The 14,211-nt window shown below is 45.2% G+C and overlaps 1 protein-coding gene across 4 annotated transcripts in view; it reads left to right on the top strand.

Moving 5' to 3' along the window:
* The window catches only part of KCNMB2 (potassium calcium-activated channel subfamily M regulatory beta subunit 2), a 114,414-nt gene that overhangs the window by 67,574 nt on the left and 32,629 nt on the right, over nucleotides 1-14,211 (top strand). Inside the window, exon 1 of one of the 4 annotated variants that reach the window (XM_010716880.3) lies at nucleotides 7,006-7,857. The exons of the other annotated variants lie outside the window; for them this stretch is intronic. The gene's annotated coding sequence lies outside the window, so the exon portion shown is untranslated. Of the gene's footprint in view, nucleotides 1-7,005; nucleotides 7,858-14,211 lie in introns of those variants that run through there. 4 annotated transcript variants of the gene reach the window in all.

Here is a 14,211-nt window from a genome sequence, read left to right as displayed (position 1 = left end):
TTGATTTGCTGGTATTTTTTTCCTCAGCATTGAAACACATTTGGAGCTCTGCAAATCTTTTGTAATGAAGCAATGCAGAACCACTGTTTAGTCATGCAAATGAAATGAGAGTTAACTGAAAAGCATTCTGGGGAGCATAAACTCTTTGCCAAAATTCAAAGCAAAAATTTCTATTGTCAATCAAAATGCATGAACATTTCCAAATTGGCTTTTGTGCGTATGCATTGTTGGGAAAAGGACAAGCAAGACAGAGCAAACATTTCCTGCAGTCTCCAAGATAACCAGTGCACTAAGTAGTTTGGAGGGAGGCAAATAGTTTTTCTACAGGACTTCTGAAAATACATGTAATTATTACTATGAGTTGAGAAGGAAGAAAATAGCTTTCCATCCACCATAAAAGCACCCCAACCTCCACTGAATCCATCCTTTTCCAATATTATATGTGAGACCAGAATCAGAGTGGACTCCCAAAGAGCAAGGCTTATGGTAGGCAAACCACAGCATTCACCATTTTGCTTTTTCTCCTAACAGTCAGGGGAAGCAGAGGGGCCCTGGTGTCTGCACAGAGGAAACTTCCATGCATGGCTCCCCATGCCATTCTTTCCCTTTGAGCTGAAGCATTTTGCAAACAGTGTTTAGGGGGCTGTAGATAAAATTGAGCTCTCTCTAACCCTGCTCTTAGAGATTACTTGAGATTCCTGTACTGCTGAAGGATCAAAGATGAATAGCCATTTTAGCCTGTGCTTCCACAGCAGCTTTTACAACATTAGATAAAATGACCAGGTACTCAGTTGGTATAAACTGCTTCAGCTTTATTTTCTCCACTCGCAGTAAGAGCCAGTTCACATCATCCAAGGACTTCTCCAACGTCACTGTTAGATCTGGTTAATACAGAGCTCTCACTCAGCTGTACAACATTTATTCAGTTTTCAGTTTCTTTCTTTCAGAACTTCACAAATGCTAACCAACTCACCGAGAGGTTTCATTTTAGGTATTAGGAAAAAATTCCTCTCTGAAGTAGCAGTAATGCATCGGCACAGGCTGCCCAGGGAATGGTAGAGTCACCGTCCCTGGAGGTGTTCCAAAACTGTGGAGACATGGCATTGAGGGATGTAGTCAATGGGCAATATTGGTGATAGGCAAACAGTTGGAATAGATGATCTGAGAGGTCTTTTCTAATTATATTTTCTCTGCTACAGACACTGGAGTTTGGTGGCATGCAGGATCAGTAGCAGAGAGTTTAAGAGAATTTTAAAGCAAACAAACCTCCCACCACCTGTCAGAGTGCTCACATAGTGGACTTGGATCCTACACCTAGTAGGCACTCCTGGCACCAGGCAAAGGCTTTTCCCAAACTCCTCGCTTGTCCCAGCGTGCAAAGTACACATCCTACATTAGACAGTGGCAGCTTCACACCTAGCTGAAAAAACAAGGTCATTGTCATCATGATAGCACACAGCCATCACAGCTGTGGACTCAGCCCCAGGCTGTGGGTGCCTCAGTGAGACAGACCGCAATGCTCAAGAGATACACAGCTGGCTGACAGCTCAGCATCCCTGATGATGAATGAGCCTGCTGTATGAAGCTATTTGCAAGAAATACAAAGCATGGTTTCTCTTTTAGACCTCACTTAGATTCTAGACTACACCTGGCTGTGAAGGCCAGAAGAAATCTGATTCAAAAAATTTTTGAAGAGGAAAGAAAGACAGAAAACAGACTGTTCAGGTGCTTTAAGAACAGAGCATGAATTCTGCCTATGCTTCTATGACAAGGCAGCCAGGTGAAGTACAGCATGCCCATCACATTCTACATGGAAAGTCAGCAGCATCTGTCATAGAAGTCTGAACAGCAGAGGCTGAGACTCCCATGGAGGCAACCTCTCTTATGTTCTATGTAAGTTGATGAATTAGTAGCAGAGGGATTAGCAAGACAGGAAAGGCTGGAGAACACACAAATGTGGTGCCAGAACCCACAAGCCATTGAATAGCTCTGCTGTTGTGTGAGCTAAAAGGCTGTTTCTGCCATTAGACTGAGTGACAGCACTGACAAGATTTATCAGAGAACATTTACTCCAGACTCAATGAAAAACTGCCTCAGTAAAAATGCTGCCAGCTCTGCTGACGTCTATTGTCTTTATTAGAAAGGCCTCTCTGATAACCAAATTCATTAAGACCTCTAAGCAAATCATTTCATATAAAACTTCTGCATATTAATTCAGCACAGACAGATGCAATGGGAGCTTTGGTGAAAAAAAAGTCATTAATCAGGGCTACATTTGTCTGTGAGCATAGCAAAGAGGTTTCAAGTTTTCCGCAACGCCCATTTTAAAGTGCTATGGTGTGCTATTAACTCAAGCACCTGTGCTGCCACTTGGGTTTGTACTTAGTCCTTCTCAGTCCTAACAAGTTCAGTGCTGTATTCAGAGGGTTACATCATTGCTCACAGGGTGCAGGAATTCCTATTTTTCGTTGTCCATGTTTTAACTGACTGAAATTTCTATGCATGTTCCAAGTTGGATACAGAAACAAAAGCAAGAAACTTTACTGATGGAAGGTCAGCAAAACAGGATGGATGCACAGCCCTCCCCTGAAACCATAAGACTGGCTCAGCCCCCTGCAATACAGCACATACTGCTGGTTCACTGAGCTCCCACAGCAGCTTATCCAGCAGTCTAAGAAAACCTCCAAAACTGAGGTTGCACACAAGTTCAGTAGTATTGTGCACTAGATGGAGCTAATTCTGGTAAGGTAGACCAGAATCTCATTACATAGCATAGGGTCAGAGAACAAGGCCACCATGCTTAACTATCTGGCAGACCTTCAAAATCCCTAAGAAGCTTTAAAGAAAGGCTAAGACAATTTTCACTGTATTTCTGACAACTTGTTAGAAAAAAAAAAAAGGCAGAATTTCCCAGTGGTCTCTGAAAGATTAGTCTCATTACTGCTAACACTGTATTAGAAGTGGACATTAATTAATGCTGAATTGCAAAGGAATTCCAGTAGTACAACATATTTCACCCCTGCTGCTGCAGCAATGAACTCATTATGAATGAAGAAATTAAAAACATATATCAGAAGGGAAAGTTAATGATTTTCCATTTCTTATTTAGTGTGGGCAAAATACACTACTAGACTAGAACGAAAGAGGAGGAATGTATCTCAGATTCATCTATAGGATAAGATCACAGCCCAAAGCATGTTATTTGCTGGAATGAAGTGTTTATCAAGTGATTTCAAAGCTGCACATAATGACCTTGAGCCAAGCACTTTGCATCATTCAGAAGGTTTTCTATCTGCATGGAAGAGCAGCACTCACCTCCTGGCCCCTGAGCAGGAGGGCTGAGAAGCCCACCAAGAGAGGTGGTGACAGCCAACGTGGGGAGAATGTGGCCTAGAGGAAGTGCCAGTGGTGAGGCCAGAGTTGTTCAAGCAGATGAAACACTGTATATTCAGTCCAAGCTGCACTTGTGCGTACTAGCTGGGGGGGCAGGTTTGTGTAACAACCTTTAAACACAAATGCCAGTCACCGCTTCACTAAATCAGGAACACTCCAAGGATACCTGGGGGGCCTCAGCTCCATAAGCAGACCCAGCCCAAGGACATGAGATCTTTCCTTCAGCATCACCTGTTCTTAAGACACCTACCACCTTGCAAATTAACCCAGCTGACACTCAGCAAGGCACATCTGCAGTGAATCTTTCCTGCAGGTTCCATCCCAGATATTTGTTTCAGTAATTCTTGCTTTCATCTCTTCTCGGTTTTACTACTTGCATTAGTCTTTTTGACTTGAACCAAATCATTTTCTTTCACACTATTTCCATCATTGCACTGCCTGTACCCAATACGTGTCAGAGACTGCAAAATTCCACAAAGCTCAGATAAGCCTGTGTTGTCACATAAATAACAGCAGCATGTCCTTCTGTTCAAAGAAAATGAGGTGTATTAAAGGTAGCAATATACGATTTTCTGTTTTTTATTTTATAATTATGCATTGAATTTAAAAAGAGATGTCACACAGGCAATCTTTATAGTCATATAGACAATCTGTAAGAAAACAAAGGAAAATTATTTTAATAAAATATATTGCCCAGAGTAAGAAATAGGCTCTGAGTATTGTACAAGAGATGAGATAGTTGGGATGTAAATAGAATGGTGACCTTGCTGCAGAAGTGTTCTTTACTTAACACTGCAACAAGCAAATTAATGGATTTTGGAATAGAGCAAATAACAGTAATAATCATTTTGCTCCTTGGCATTTGTTTGCTGACAGCTAGATTTAGCAGCAAGTATTTTGTATTATTATTTATAAAATGGACTGCAAACAGAATTCCACACGACCTTAACGACATCACAGAATCATATCTATAGTGAAGAATATGTTACAAGATTAATCAAGGTTTGGTGAGTGTTTATATGTCAAGAAGTGACATCTAGAAACAAAACTGACTGCCAGAAGAGTATGGGCTTTATGCTAACATGTATGGATGGCATACTATCGCTGATGTGATAATCCAACAGTTGAAATCCTACATAGGAAAGCTGTGATCATGGTTACTATGGTAATTATGGGTGCACTTTGATATGTGTTCTGTACAATAAATTGTGTAATGATAAATTTCATGATCTTGTTGAAGAGAACTATAGCAGTCCTACAAAGCATTGCATCGTCAGGTCTGGAGGTGTTCATGAACTGTGGAAGTGTGGCCCTAAGTGACAGTTAGGAGGCTTGGTGGGGGTGGGTTGGCCATTGGACAAGATTATCTTAGTGGTTCTTTTCCAGCCTTAATGATTCTATGATTGCTCTCTATACGAAGTTCCTCCCTTACTGGATGATGTCTGAACCATTCCCTCACAATTCACTTCTCAGCCCTTATGGGCTACACTGGGGCTGGTACAGTATCTGGGACCTACCCTCAGCACTGGCAATGGGTCCTAGGGAGCAGCAGTGCCTTCACCTTGCACAGTACCCCCAAACACTAGCATCTCCATCAGCACATCTGCTGTTTAGCAGCTTATGGACATCATTCACCCTTCCCACTCAAGCCAGTGGGTGAAAATGTCCTGCAGAAGTGACTGCTGCTCTGGAGAGGCTGCTGGGCTTGGTGAAAGAGCAGTGATGTGCTGTGCTCCGCTCCAGCTGAGTGCCACGCTGCTGACAATTAAGAAGGGGAGTAGAAAACAATGTATGGGGCTCTACCCAATTAAGCCTGCACAGAGCATAAAGGGACTTTAGTATAGCAGCCTGCAATGGAGCAAGTGTTTTACATGGAGTTTCTCCAACGAAGATCACAAACTGGCTTCTAAAACACCTCAATATGGCTCAAACAGTAAAGTTATTAGTGAAGTTGGTGCAATAAAAACCTCTCTGCAAATGTAAGCCCCCTGGCACAAACACCTTCAAAACACTATTGGAATTTTAAACCTTGATAATTGCATTGTAATGTAAGCAATTTCCTGATGAGTGTGAACACCATAGAGCACACATCACCACAGCCATGCCTCCAGCCCCCCCCCCAAGCACAGAACCCCTTGATTGCAGCACACAAATGCAGGTTGTGCATTTGTTAAAGCAACTTCATTTAATGGCCAAACTACTCTGTAGCAACTTGTGCAAGGCTGCAAGAGGAAGAAGCCCTCTGCTAATGTGGCAGAGCAGTGCTGGGCACAGGGAAGGGCTGGACCAGGCTGCAGGTGTCACTCCTACACCTTCTTATCACCTGTGCACAGCCCACAGACCTCCAGCAGCATTACAGCTTGGCATCATCACCTGTTGAGAGCACTGCAACTCTCTGTACTCTCATTTACACTGATTATCACATTAAGAATTCCTGGTGCTACAGAAACAGACTGAAAACAATAAGCCTGTATCTTCCCAATACAAACAAAGCTGGTCCATACTACTGAGCGTGTGGAGAGCTCACTGCTTTGCAGTAACAAAGTTTTTAATCTCAAAAGATCTAATTCATAAAAATTACTTGCTGAGGCTGTGCAGAACAGAGCACGGTTCCCATGCTAGTTCCTTCCACCAAAGCATGCTCTGCTGATGCTGCCCCCCGTTTCTCCTCTCTCCTGCCAACAGACACCAGCACTGAGATCTGACAGCATCACAGCTTTGCTCTTTCCTTTAAGCTCCACATAGAAAGTGAAAAGGTGGAAAGGAGGCGGAGGAAAGGCTTCCCCCTGTATTTTACTTTGGGCCAGGTGACAAACCAGGGACACAGTGGGATGCCCATCCTCCTGTATCACTTCAGCCTCATGGGAGCAGGGCAAATAGGTGTCACCCCCAGCCCAGAGGCTCCCCCACTCTGGGAGTCGCCCTTTATTACCATCACTTAGACTATCTGCAAAAACTTCAATTAGCCAGAAAGAGGTTGTGTTCCTGACATGGATTAATTGCATTGGAAATGAGCTTGATTGCCTGAACCCTCATTTATCAGCGGCTGCTCACCGCAGCCCAGATTACTCAGCAAATCAAGCTTTGAGCACTTGAGACAGTGTTCATAGGGGCAGTGCATTCATAGCCAAGATTTCAGACAAATCTGAGCATGGCTGGAACAGAAGGCACTTCTGCCCAGACATGAGAGATGCCACAGATCTGTGTCACAAAAACAAAGGAGTTTGAGTCCCAATTTACCCTGTAAAAGGAACTGGAGGCAGTCTGGTGGCACTCATTTAGGACTGTCTTCCTGCACAGTCACCCTGTCCTGGGTGAAAGATTCCCAGCAAGGACAGGGCAGTCTCTTCCCACCTGCGCCACAGCATAGAGAGGCTGCTTCCCACATACATCAGTGCAGCTGTGCACAAAAGGTACATGGTTCTGTATGAGATATCTACATGGTATAACTCCTCTTTCTGCTCTCACTGTATTTCATCTTTAAATTGGAAGAGATGTTTGTAACAAATCAGAGAGGAACAGCGAGTTTCCAAGGAGATTCGCTGATGAATCAGACTGACTGGTATAAGGTCTAGATGGGTTGGAGTTTCTTAATTCATGAGACCTCATGTAACAAATGGAGGGAAAGGATTCCATCTCAACTGCAGATCATGCGCTCCTTCTGCCAGGAAAAGCAGCTTTCATTCCTGTTATAGGAGCAAACAGCAAGTGCACTGAGTGGGAGAGCAGCGCGAGGTGAGTGAACTGCTCTGGCGCACACCTGGCTCAGAAAAGCAAACACCACCCAAGGGCAGAGCAGTCCAGATGAAGGTGACAGAGGGGAGGGCTGGAAAGCCCCGAGTGTCACACATGGAAGGATATACAGGGTTGAGCAAGCAAGGGAGTGGCAGCCACACAGCAGCTCCATCTGAGCCCTGGCATTTCTGAGAGAAAAAGTGGAACCACAAGAAGATATCAGGGCAGGAACGGGGCTGCCCCACCACCAGACTCTGCTGCAAACTGGATTTTCTGCCTAATTCCTGCAGTTTTCTTTCAAGGAAGAAGCAAGAGCAAAGGCATTGCCTGCAGTGAGCACCATGCCCTGGGGGCATATGAGGAGCCCAAGCAGAGCAGGTGGAAAGAGGAAGACCTGTAAGCACGGGGGTAAAGGAGCATCGGGAAGTAAAGCACAGGCAGAAGAAACTGCTTCTCAAGGCTGGGTTCATTCAGACAGTCTGCTCACCTACTTCCTTCTGATGGATTGATGCTGAGAAATCACTGAACACTGGTGTTACCTCTTCTGAAATACAAAGCATTTCAAACAACCCAGGAACAGCAAGAACAGGGAGAAATAACTGGATACGCACCAAGAGCTCCATGGAAGCCTCCTGCTCATCAGGGGTGGAAATCACAGGAGCACATAGATGATGGGGAAAATCTTCCAACCACATTGAGATCTGCATTTTAGGCACTGCTGCTGGCAAGGTAAAGGTGGGCACAGCAGGATGACTGCTATGGGGCATCAGAGGTGGGGACCGCACCAGGCAGGCAGGCTACTGGGCAGAGCCACATGGGGGTAGTTAAAGCTAGAGTGAACTCAGGCTTGGCTGCTAAGTGAGGTTCCCAAAAGGATTTCCTGGAGCACTTTCATCTGCCAGGCAGAGGCACGAGCCGGGCTGGCCAAGGGGCTAAGGGATGTTTATATGCAAACTAGTTCAAGAGCTGTTAAAAGATGCAAGTTGCACTTGTTCAGCTGAGGAAGTTGCAGCTATTAGCATTCATGGTGTAGTTAAAGGTTTATGGTAATATTTTAGCAATGCATGTTGTAACATTATTGCTAGAAAACACTCTGGGGTCTCTCACATAATAAGCAAAATATTCCTGAACGCACTGAGGCTGGAAGCAGTACACCAGATAGTGGAGCAGCACCAGCAGTGATGACCCTCAAGCTGGTCAGAGAATGGGGACTGTGTGGGGATGGAGGAGCAGCTGCCTCTGCATGAGAATGTGGGTGGTGAGCAGGAGGCTGACAAGCATCTCAGCAACAGCTCTGGAGTTGGATTTGTTGCATACAGTACGTTACAAACAATGTTAGGTATGCTAACATAATGCGTAAAAACCTAGAGTAAGGTACCACTGAGCCGTGGTGCTCATTTGGTCCCTCAGTGCTAAACCAGTGGTTGGAATGGAAGAGATTGTTGCACACAGTCAGCTAGAAGACAAACTGATGTCTCTTGCTCTGCACCTCTGCATGCACAAGCTTTTGCATAGCCTTTCTGAAATCAGAAATTCTCTGCACATTTATCCTCTGTTGCCAAGTACCAAATACAGACACTAGGGAATACCACAAAGCAGCCATACAGATTAGCTCCTAGCAGTAATAGTAATCCACTCAGTCCCACCTCAAGAAATCCTGCCTTTCCTTGGAGGGAGTCACTGCCTTTTAGAAATCCCCTTATTCGCTGGCAGCTCCTGGGCAGGGAAGCCAGGCTCCGCTCCTCAGTGCTACTGCAGTAGCTTCAGCCATTGAACTTCTCTCCATCCAAAAAAAAAAAAAGCACTTAGGTGAATCCCACAAGGTACCTCCTACATCCTTGGAGTGGGGTCATCACATCCACTTCTCAGCTGGCCTCCCAGTGGGCACTGTGAGAGTCCAGAGCTGCAGCAGGCTGAGAGAGCTGGGTTTGAGATGGGACCAGCCCAGCCCCTCACACATCATGGAAGGCAAATCCCTGCACCAGCACCACAGGGATGCGCAGGATCCTTTCCAACAACCTTCCCTGAATGACCCAGATTGCGTCAACGGGCTCTGGAGGGAGATTGCAGCCAGTGCTCTCCAGATGGGAGTGTAGGATTTGCAACATGGGGCCCCAGAGAAAAAAGCAGCACAACAATGGGAAAGGAAAGCAGAAGGCCTCAGCACCCTTCCCACCACTACAGCTGGTAAATGTCTCTTATTTCCATCTTTTTTTTCCTCTTTTCAGTGAGCCAGAGAAATCACTCTCTCTCTGTGCCTCTTTGCATGCCAAGCTTCAGGGTGCTGGATAGCACTGAGCCTTGCAGGATGCTACTAAAAGCCCAAAGCAGCTAAGCAGGCTGGAGTAGTGCATGTGTTCAGAGACTCAACATTTTTCTTCTTTGTATTAAGAATAGTTTGTTGTATAATTATACCAGCAACCAGATGGTGCATGCTTTGCCAGCAAAAGGGTGTTGGTAAAAAGGAGCTTCCTGGGTTTTGCATGTTCATCCAGAGGTTCCAGATGTGAGTACTGATGTCTGTAATACTCTCTGGGGTAAGGCAGGAGCAGTGCCCCATGCAGAAATGGGACAGGGGTCCATGATTCCCCAAAGAAATCCATAAGGGCACACCAGGATTTCCCACTCCAATTCAGTCTCCTTTTTGGATATAGAAGCTCTGCAGTGCCCCTTGGGTTAATATCTTGTTTAAATGCAACAAACACCCTCCCTTGTGCAGCAGCAAGCCATGAGCCCCATTAATTGGGGCACACCAACCACTTTCAGCAACATTGCCTCTTAATGGAGGGGAGGCAGCACAGCAGCAGCCACTCTACAGCCCATTAACTCACTGCCAGGTGGCCTGACCCCAGACTTTAATGTGCATTTAAACTAGAGGTCTACAGCAGAGAGATTACAGTGCAATAGCAGAAATGCAATTCTACAGGAATTATTTTAGTGCCAGTTGAACTCTGTGGCAGAACTCCCTCTGGCTCCCACATGGGCACAGACTCACTTGTTTGTGCACACTCACAGGTAAATGGGGCAGGGTGTAGTGTATGGCTGCTTTCAGTAGGCATCTCACCAGAAATGAAGCAAGATAGAAAGCACAGAGTTAAAAATTAAGTTGTTTAGATAAAGTTTATTCTTGATGCTGAACTACCAATATTCCCCAATGCAGCCAGAATGTAACCCTGGTGCTTCAAGCACACACTGATGTTCTGGGCTGGGTCCCAATCCTGCTGACTTCCCCCAGCACTGGGCTCAAGCTCTGTGCCACTTCGTGCTCAGAAATATCCCAGCCACACTACAGGGGTGCAGGAGAAATCATGGCCAAGTTTCTACCCAGTTCCTGTCCACTGAACTCTTTTGCTCAGCAGAGCCATGCCCATTGCTAGAAGAGGCCAGCTGCACTCCCAGCTGTAAGGTGGTCTTGCTCACTGGTGTGCAAGCAACAGAGGTTTCCTGCTCTTGCAGAGATCTAAAATCACCTCTAATTAGAGCTTTGGAAGATCCCACTGTTCTCAGCAATTAGCTTCCTTACTGGGCTTGTTTGAATTGAACAGCAGCCCTCCCCACTGGAGATGTAGCAAGCTTTGAGAACTGTCTTTTTTTCTACCCCACTCTGCTTCTAATTCTCAGCTCTACTGCTGGTGTAGAAGTGCTGATAGGGAGAGAAAATGCCTTGTATGATAGAAGAATGACTAAAAGTCTCAAATAGAATGAATCCAGTCATGAGCATGTGGGTAGAGCATGGCTGGGTTTATTCTGCTTAAAACTGAAGTCTGTCTATGCAAGCGACTTAATTCATTCCAAGCAATGCTGTGTGGTGCTGACAAGCACTGGAAGTTTCAGCTGCAGGGAGAGGAATGGAGCATCCATCCCACTGCTGCTGGCAGGTCTGCAGGCCTCTGCTATTTGCAGGCCAACAGGAGGAGACACAGGTTGCTCCAGGACAGAATTTGCTATCAGCACAGGGGCTTAGCGTGGGAGGACCAGATTTTTTCTTTCCTCATCTCCAGCCTGTCTCTCCCACTCATGCCTATACTGCTGTGTCCATAGCTCTCACCCCCCCATCTCTCTGCCCCCACCACATTGGTGCTGTATTAACCCTACACCAGGCAGAGCTTCATCACCTCCCAGCCAGCCTTCAGCTGAGATATTAAAGCCATCTAATACCACTCATCCAGTTAGTACAGGAGTTCCACCACTTAAAGATAATTGCATTTCTCCCTAGTTACTGATAAAACAGACTCTTCTTAATCATTGAGATACGGCCTGATGAGATATTAACAGCCCCATAAGTGAAGTAATAGATACAACACCAAAAGCTAAGTTAAGTGTTCTCAGATGCCTGCATTAATCATTCCATATCTCTAAAGTAGCATCCGCCAAAGCTCTCCATCACTGCCCAGTCTTAAAGTCACAGGACACCTCTGCTCTCAGTGCAGCTCTGTCTTTGTGCCCACAAGAAGGTTGTTGCTTGCTTTCAGATATCAGTGGGAAAACCAGAATTCTGGAAATTGACTCGTTTTGTTTCACTGAGGAAGAAAAATCTTGATGTCAATTCTTCACAGTGATTATAGGATTGATACTTTTAAATACTTTTTTACCCCTTAAGCAATTTCTTCAAAGTATGCATCCACTCCTGATCTGACTAATGGGCTAAAACTGTACTCTTGATATTTTTGGAATTGATTGCAACCTCCTGATCCATGAAAATAAGCACTAAGCCCAGCAAACAAGCACACAGGTGCTGTTGATATAGCAATCACTGCTCAGCTCTGAGCCTGCAGTTATAGCCCAGCACAGACCCACCACTCCTCCATGCAGAACAGGTGCCAGCTTCCTCCCACTCAGGGATTAAGGATGTAACCAGACACCAGGGAGTCACCTCTGTGTCACCATCAAGTTCTCGAGCCCCATGAGCTTCACCTAATTGCATAAGCACACAGCTTGTGCAAGCTGCACTCTGCATGAGATGGTTTACGCAGACCCACACTCTAGGATTTGAAGGAGCCTTTAAAGTTATTCGTAGCTCAATCATATCAGTCTCCTCTGCATGCAAAAGATGCTTGGCAGCTCCTTTCATGGAGAAAGACCACAAGCCTGAAGGTTGAGATTTCCATTCACAACTCAGAAAACAATGGTAATAACAGATTCAGCCTTCTAATAACCAGAAAAGTTCTGACCTGCACAATGGACCAGTGATAGAAAGAAGGTTTATTTATTTCTCACAGGTTTGTACCTCTCCAAAACAAACAAAATTGGCTCCCTTGGAATTGTATTAAATAAGTTACTGCAATAGTTTGTCCCAGAACTCATCCAGCAATGTCATTTTACCTGCTGTCTGGTACCACAGACACCTGCTTCAATTTGAGAAAGCTGATTAACACACTTGTGTAAGTAGAGGAGGTAGTTTTCTAATTTGAACCTCCCACTGAGACTACCTAGGTGCTCAGGTTGAGCAGGTGACATTCTTAATGCCTTCTAGACAATCCTGGACACACAGCATTGGTGTAAGGAAGATTTGTTTGCATGGGAAAGGAAGTATTGAGGAGAAGAGAAAGGCAAGCCCCACACCCCACCCAGATCACAAGCAGTACACAGTAGTGCTCCCCATTGCAGGGCCACAGCCAAGCTACTGCCACTTCAAAAAACAGGCTGCAATCCAGCCCTCAAAATTGGTGTCAATGGCGCATTGTTAGGTGTGCTGAGGTTACAGAAATACAGACTATCATTCATTATTGCTGTCAGTTTCATAGGACAAGCGTCAGCATAAGACAGTTAGCTTCAAGCACAACCAGGGACAAGCTTCCAGGTAGTTCACATCCCTATTTCACACCTTACACAAGCTGGATTTTTCCTCCACCCATTAAAGCCTAGGACTACACTTTGAACACCCTATGCTTCAGTAACGAGGCTCACACTCCCTTCCTCCAGGCATAGGTCCCCCACCACTCATCCTGTGTCACCATGCAACTAAATCTGTGCTTCCCCACGTTCCAGACAACACCAAGCAGCCTCCCTCAGGCAAGGTCTTATTGCTAACAGTGGAATTTTCCAAATATTGACTCATTTTAGCCTAAATAATACAATTCTGCTTTTATTGCCTATAAAGCAGGCTTTGTTTCACCTTTTACAATACTTCCAAAGCAACTTGGCTGCATCAAAGGTAACTTGCACATAACAGTGGTAGAACCAAGCTGCATTTAGTACATTCCAACAGCTGAACTGAGCCCCTGATCTGCTCCTGTCAAACACCAAGAAATATCAATCAATAGATGCTTTTCTACACTCTACTTCCATAGCCACATTCCTACACAAAGAGGAAAACACATACACTGAGCTCTGCTGAGCTTTAAGGTAAACACACAGAAAGCAGCACCTTAGCACAACAAAACATGCTTTTTTACCCAGAAGGCTACAATAACTAAGGGCACAAAGAAGCAACACATAGATAGAAAGAGAATAGCTTGGTACTTTTGACACTGTACCTCAGATGCACGCTTCTTCCTCCATGTCAAACTGCTCCTCACTCTGCTAGACAATGCCTCCCAGAGCTGCCTCCTTCAAAACACCTCAGCAGGAAACTCCACAAATGAGCCAGCAAAACTCCTGGGTGAGCTATTTATCTACTCCCAATCTGACCTTGATTGTGGGCACCTGGAGCCAGCATCCACCAACAGCTCCGGAGCTGATTGCTCTCACTTGCCATGCTTTCAGTAACTTCAGCAAGCTGTGTGTTAAGAACTGTTTCCATCCATTGAAATTAACACAGCAAAAATAAAAAGTTTGCTCTGACAGCTCCTAGCAATGTTGGGTTTAAACATTAGGATACATAGTGCTAAAAATGGCACGATGACACAACAGTCAACATCAGTGCTTCCTCTGATGATACAGCTGCACCCTGAGCTACCAGACCACCCCAACTTTCTGAGTGCCACCAGAAAGAGCTGCTTAGGAGAGCTGTGCATTGTACCACCGGTAACAGCAGGCTTTGGTCTGCAGCCGGGGTGGTTGAAAAAGGAGATAATGGCTGTTGGCCTCCACCAGGCCAGCTATGTGTGCTTACAGACAGAAAGGTAACAGCACTTGAGTGTA

The sequence above is a fragment of the Meleagris gallopavo genome, chromosome 11 (genome assembly GCF_000146605.3).
Source record: "Meleagris gallopavo isolate NT-WF06-2002-E0010 breed Aviagen turkey brand Nicholas breeding stock chromosome 11, Turkey_5.1, whole genome shotgun sequence".
Classification (NCBI taxonomy): domain Eukaryota; kingdom Metazoa; phylum Chordata; class Aves; order Galliformes; family Phasianidae; genus Meleagris; species Meleagris gallopavo.
Note: the sequence above shows the minus strand (reverse complement) of the source record. Positions and strands in the feature narration are given on the sequence as shown.